Source organism: Mus caroli, unplaced genomic scaffold (assembly GCF_978045245.1).
Source record: "Mus caroli unplaced genomic scaffold, Mus_caroli_1 scaffold_3, whole genome shotgun sequence".
Lineage (NCBI taxonomy): Eukaryota > Metazoa > Chordata > Mammalia > Rodentia > Muridae > Mus > Mus caroli.
The window spans coordinates 61,932,499-61,939,893 of NW_028227258.1; positions in this window are offsets into that span (position 1 = coordinate 61,932,499).

Here is a 7,395-nt window from a genome sequence, read left to right on the forward strand (position 1 = left end):
ATTGTCCATCTTTTCCCCACAGCTCCAAACGTTGTCTCTGTAACTCCTTCCATGGGTGTTTCCTTCCCAATTCTAAGAAGGGACAAAGTGTCCACACTTTGGTCTTCATTCTTCTTGAGATTCATGCTTTAGCAAATTGTATCTTGGACTTCCAAACTTTATATGCCCCAGTACAGGGGAACTCCAGGTGCCAAAATGTGGGAGTGGGTGGGTAGAGGATTTGAGGGAAGGGTATGGGGGACTTTTGGGATAGGATTGGAAATGTAAATGAGGAAAATACCTAATAAAAACTATATTAAAAAAGACAAAAATAAAAATATCCATATGAAAAAAACAATATATTCCTATAATGAAATTACAAGTTTTGATTTTTAAAGCAGTGTTGACTTTGTATTTCCTTTAACGTACTTAGGATCAGAAAAAGAGGGGAGGATACCTGTAAAAGAAGAAGAATATAAATCTTGAGAACAAGATAACAGAATTTACCCTATTGTTTTTTTTAATGCTCATGTAACCGTGTCATGTTCTTGTTTATCCAGCAACAGCCAAGAATGCACCAGGGAGTAAAATCAACCTGAAATGATCAATAATCATGGGGATTCCTTTCTTTATATCCTGAGAGTGACAGTGTGTTTGTTGTCTGTGTTTAGGTACCCAGAACCTGTTGGAGGTTACTGGTCAATCTGATGTGTTAGGTGTCATCTACCACTTCCTATGAGGCTTTAGAGCCCATCTTATAAAAGATATTCCTGAGTAGCCATGAGGAAGAGGATCATGAGTGGACATGGTCTGATCTATACTCACACTGCAAAATGTTAGGCAAGAAGACAACGCTAGAAGCCAATGGCTGACCCTGAAAGATAGTGGCACTTTAAATACTTGTGCCTTACAGTCCATGTACATTTATGAGAAGAGAGGTACATTCATATCTCATACAATGTTAGGGCTCTGAAATTTGCTGTATTCTAAATGTTATCGGCAAATCACCCATAGTGGCTAATGATGTGTGAAAAGTGTGGCCCAATCACATATTGTGACAGCCAGGGGCCTACAAACCATAAGTAGTCACTGCAGATCCAAGAACAGTTCTACTACATCTACAGTGACACTCCTCCACAAAGCTATGATGATTTTAATTATTCACTTAACAAGCTCTAGGGCATCATCTTTGATTACACTGAAGGCAGTGTTCCTATACCCTTACTGCATCAGTTTTTTCTTAGCTTTCTTTCCTTGGAAGTAGAAAAAAATTTTCACTAGGGAGGCTGGTATGAAAGTCTATCTTCCCACAGAATACTGTAATCTTTACCGGTTTGTTGCAGGAAAAAATGTCCTAAATATAGGATGCTGCCCCTGACAGAGATGCAGATATGTTGGCTTTCCTCCTGTACAACTATCAAGATGATACTCCATAAAATCAGGAAAAGCCTTCAGGGGCACGTGGGATGCCACATGTGCTTTAACAAATGGTCCTCAACAGAATAGGGAGAAGCAGCAATGTCCTCAGCCTATACCTCTGTTGTGTAGGACTATCTCACAAATCAAACAAAGGATGTCTTAGGAAGTCCAGCTGAGGCTAAGTGCAGAAGATCATCGTAGCTGGACAGTCAATCCTTGATATCACCTTGTAGAAGAAGGGGCAGACAGGATCATGGAACCTTCACCTGAGCATGCAGCCACTACATACCCATGTTATATTCGCTTCTATTCTAATTGCTTGCAGCTGTGGAGACAGGCTGGGATATGTGGGGGGGGGGAGTACTATGATGACGAAGGCTTCATCTTTTCAGCTATAAGACAGTGATCATCATACTTGGGAAAAAGGTTCCAGTGCAACCTTTTTCAGGAGGAACCCACACTCATGGAAGTAACCCCTCACTTCTGGACTGTAAGTGAAGCCCATAAATATGTTTTGATTTGAGGATGGAAGTTGGTGGCAACATATTTTGATGGGTCAATGGAATATTAGGGAAAGTTGAAGACATTGTTTGCTTCTTGTCAAAAGAAAGGACTTAAGAAAGAGCATGCAGTGTCAGGAGCACTGAAAGTTCTAGAACACAACTGGAGTGTATAGTCATTCCCAGGTCTAAGTTTGTATATTTCCACTTACACAGTGAAGACATCTTATGAGTCTGAGAAAAACAAGACAAAAAAATTGATATTCTTCCCAAAATATATGTCCCACTGAGTGTGAACCATAGATCACTATCCTTCCTTTTATATTCAATTGTTTCTCCTTCTTCCTCCATATCCATGTCTCTTCCTGTGTACAATCATCTCCCCTGTCATACTTAGACTATTTCCTTTCTTGCCATCTCTCTATATTGTCCATCTTGATTTTCTTGAAAAGAAATAGTTAATCAAGACAGGATTGAGATGTGGAAAAATTCGGAACATAAAAGGCACTGGCTATTAAGATGGACCACCTGAATTCCATTGCAAGGTCCAACCTCATAGAATGAGAAAATGGAATAGAGCTATATGTGCCAAGATATGCCTGTGTATGCATGCATGTATGCATACTCATGCATGCACACATCCAAACACATATAAATAAATAAAAAACAAATAAGCTAACAATTCAAATAAAGAAATAATTTTGGGTTCTTTTTATCATGGCTTGTAGAATATCAAGGAAACATACCCAGAAACCCTGTCACTTACACAGAGACAGTGACAATTCAAAGCAGGTATGGGGATGACAATCTTATAGGGATAAAGTTGACATCTTCCAAATCTGAATATCATCTCTTCTGTTTTTAGGTACCACAGAGAGTACAAGAGTCTTGTCTAGAACAAAATTTACTCTTCCTCCTATTCAATATCACTTTTACAAAGACAAAAATCCATAACACCAAAATTGGAAAACATATTAGGTAAGGAAAGGTTCCATAATATAGACAGTCAAACAAACAAATAATGAAATTCCAACAATACCACTGAGTTTATTTTCCATTGGTCACATACAGTGGGTCATAAAATCTGTCCTTCAATACTGTTTGTATATATTCAGTGAGACTTCATTGAAAAAAATAAAATCCGTATAAACTGGAGATAGCTTCTGAGTTAGTGAAGAGGGTTTGGGTCTCAGCACTGGAACCATATCTGGCTTAGTCCTGAGCACATCCTCTGTATGCTGCCACAGTTCCTTCCTTCCTTCCTTGCTTCCTTCCTTCCCTGCTTCTTTCCTTCCTTCCTTCCTTCCTTCCTTCCTTCCTTCCTTCCTTCCTTCCTTCCTTCCTTCCTTCCTTCCTTCCTTCCTCCCTCCCTCCCTCCCACCCTCCCGCCCTCTCTCTCTCTCTCTCTCTCTCTCTCTCTCTCTCTCTCTCTCTCTCTCTCTCTCTCTCCCTTCCTTCCTTCCTTCCTTCCTTCCTTCCTTCCTTCCTTCCTTCCTTCCTTCCTTCCTTCCTTCCTTCCTTCCTTCCTTCCTTCCTTCCTTCCTGTCTGTCTGTCTGACTTTCTTTGTTTCTTTCTTTGTTTCTTTCTTTCCAGATATTTAATTTATTTACATTTCAGATGTTATAGCCTTTCCTGGTTTCTCCTCCAAAAACCCCTTAACCCAACCCCTTTCCCCTCTCCCCTTGCTCACCAACATACCCACTCCTGGCATTCCCCTACACTGGGGCATAAAGCCTTCATAGGACCATGGGCCTAGCTTACCATGGCTTACCAACAAAGCCATCCTCTGCTACATATGCAGTTGGTGCCATGAGTCCCTCCATGTGTACTCTTTGGTTGGTGGTTTAGTCCCTGGGACTTTTTTGGGTACGGGTTGGTACATATTGTTATTCCTCCTATGGGGCTGTAAACCCCTTCAATTCCTTCAGTCCTTTCTTTAGCTCCTCCATTTGGGACCCTGTGCTCAGTGTACTCATTGCCTGAGAGCATCCCCATCTGTATTTCTCAGGTACTAGTAGAGCCTCTCAGGAGACAGCTATATCAGGCTTCTGTCAGGAAGCACTTGTAGGCATCCACAATAGTGTCTGATTTTGGTGGTTGTTTATAGGATGGGTCCCCATGTGGAGCAGTCTCTGGATGGTCTTTACTTCAGGCTCTACTTCACACTTTTTCCCTGTATCGGCTTCCATAGGTATTTTGTTCCCCCTTCTAATAAGGACCAAAGTATCCACATGTAGTTCTGCCTTCTTCTTGAGCTTCTTGAGCTTCATGAGTTTTGTGAATGGTTTTGTGGGTATTCTGGGCTACTGGGATAATATTCATTTATCAGTGAGTGAATACCATGTGAGTTCTTTTGTGAATGGTTAACTCACTCAGGATGGTATCCTCCAGATCATTCCAATTGCCTAAGAATTTCATGAATTCATAGCTTTTAATAGCTGAGTATTACTCCATTGTGTAAATGTACCACATTTTCTGTATCCATTCCTCTGTTGAGGGACATCTGGGTTGTTTCTAACTTCTGGCTATTATAAATAAGGCTGCTATAAACGTGGTGGAACATGCATCCTTATTACAAATTGGAGAATCTTCTGGTTATATGCCCAGGATTGGTATTGCTGGGTACTCAGGTAGCACTATATCCAATTTTTTGAGGAACCATCAAACTGATTTACAGAGTGGTTGTACCAGCTTGCAATCCCACCTTCAATGGAGGAGTGTTCCTCTTTCTCTACATCCTCAGCATCACCTGCTGTCACCTGAATTTTTGATCTTAGCCATTCTGACTAAAACATGAACACTACTTTTCAGTAGGGTTAAAAACTCTAGATAGGGTCACCTTTATAGTAATTCTCCTTGAGGATCTAATTGGAGTTCAACTCTGAAATCCTCTTGCTTTTGCTTCATGCTGCTTCTCAGTGTTTCACCTGGGGGCATCTCGAAGTAAATACCAGTGACTTCGGGTCAAGGGTCTTACATTTGAGGGCTTTGTCCAGGATCTGAGGAGTACATCGGGTGACATATCACCATGAAAAATACCAAGCTTAGCAACAGGCACCAACTTGTATGTGTTTGTCACTCTGTCATTTCTTTCACTTTTGGCTTGCAAGCATGGTGTGGGCTGGAAACTTTCTGGTATGGTGTGGTCAGTTGCGGAGGGCTGACTTGTCTTAATGCTGTCATGACCACATGGAGTCTGGAGGATGCTTGAGGCACCCTGAAGGGAGTTGAGAAGACTGTAATCTTTTTGGAAACACCAAGATAGTATAGGCAGGGACCAACTCTTGCTCTAACCTGGTTTCTGAATCTGTGGAAAGGGGTGAATTGTCTGTAACTGTGCCCTTGGAAATTTCAAACTGTGTGTTGGTTGTCTTTCTCTGCGGTCTTAGTTTTGGACTCTCTGCACCCATGGCAGGTGGAAAAATGTTTGTGTGATGATTGTCTTTCTCTGTGTTTGTAGATGTTGGTCATCTTGTTCTGTGTTCTTGAACTTGGACTGATGACATTTTTGGACATTGAATAGATAAATCTACACCATTAAAAGTCCTAGTTACCCACTGGAGGAGAAACCTTATCAGTAGCAGTAATGAAGCAAAAATTAGTTACTCTGTACTTCTCCTAATGGCCCATCTCCAGAGAAGGGTGGCCACCCATAGAGACCTAGGACTTGTAGGTGATCACAGCAGAAAAAAAAAAGTCTTTAGGAGAGGATCCCTCAAGCACCCAGAAAAAGTGTCCCATAGAGTTACCTGGATAAATCTAGTGGGGGACCCCATCCTTTCATGGATAAAATCCTTTCTTTTCCCCCAAGACCCACCTCACAGGTTCTGGCTCTCTGTAAAAAGGAAACATGGGAGGAGAGATTCTGACCTGAGAAAATATGATCCTCCTAGACCCTTCAAAAGTGTACCTGTTACCCCAAGACCTTCCTCCTCCATATCTCCCTACACTTCTCCTGAAAGCCCTGCCAGTGCCAGCACCAGCTCTGGGGTCCTTAACACATATGGACCAAGGTCATTGTACCACCCCCCCTTTATCTGAGGGAGGAGTGAGAGGAGATACCCAACTTCCAGTCCCACTATGGGACCCGAAGTCTGAGTGCCACCATGGTGGCTCTCCTATTGGGAGCAATCAGAATATGCAATATTGGCCCTACTTGTCCACCAACTTGTACAAGTGGAAAGCCCAAGAAGCCATCCACTCCAATACCACCATCTGCAGATTCCTCTAAGGGGCCAGTTAATCTCTTTGGGACTGATTTTTTTTTTATTCATAATCCCACCTGGGATGGTATCCAACAATTCATGACAATATTCTTCACCACAACAGAAGACCAAGAATATAATGTAGGAATCCAGAAAGAATGCCCCCTTAGACATGGAGCCTCCATCAATTGGTCAGGCTGTCATCAAAAGCAGGTTTCCCATAACTAGACCTGACTTAATACAGCAGAAGGTAATAGGCACCTGAAGCTCTACCTTCAGGCTCCATTGGCAGGTCTCAAGGGGACCAAATAACAACACACAAATTTGACCAAAGTATGTTGGGTTAGACAGAGATCAGAAGTCTTAAAGCTTCTCTTTATTCTCTCTCACTCTCTTCTTTCTTTCTCTCATGGTCATTCACTCACAGCTTGAGGCTGCACACAGTCTGCATTTTCTTGTGCTTTCAGCTTTACTCCTATGTGCTTTTCTTTTCTTGAATTCTCACCTTCACACACATCTCTTTGTGTTCCCTTTCACTCTCACATACACACTTCACACACATCTCACTCACACACACACCACATGTATTCTTTCACTCACACACTCTCCCTACATGCCTCAAATACTATCTTCACTCACTCTTCACACTCACTCTTCACACACTCTTCACCTGCTCTTCTCATGTTCTCCCACCTTTTTCTTTCACCAATCATTTATTGATACTCCAAAAACAGGTTAAAAAGAAGATATTGTATAATTATTGCCAAATCAAATTCAAAAGAATAACCATGTCCCAGAAAAATCAAGAAATGCAATTGTTCCCCAAAGTTTCAAGCTTCCCTATCCCCAGGCCTATACCCAAAATAATAATAATTGCAAACTTATCATTATTTAAACTTTAACTTATTATATCAGAGCTCAGAGCTCTGAGGACAACTACATGCATTTTCCTGTAAATCTTTAATGATAAATGACATGGGCAAAGCTGCCAGGCAGTGGCCAGAAAGAATCAAGTTAACCCTTAACTCAACAGTTCTGCTAGCTTTCTGCTTCTGCACATTATATACAATGACTCTCATAAGAGTCTCAGTGTTTTGACTTAGTTTTCCTAATGTAAGATTTTACATATTCTATACTTGTTATCCAAAAACCACTCTCAAATATTATGCAAAAGTTATTTCATAACTTTAATAATTTTTCATTTCTTGGGGTCCCAATATTGGCTCTATTTCATTTTCTAATAATTTCTTCAAACTTTCTTTGCAAGTCAAGCATTAATCTGAAACTACCA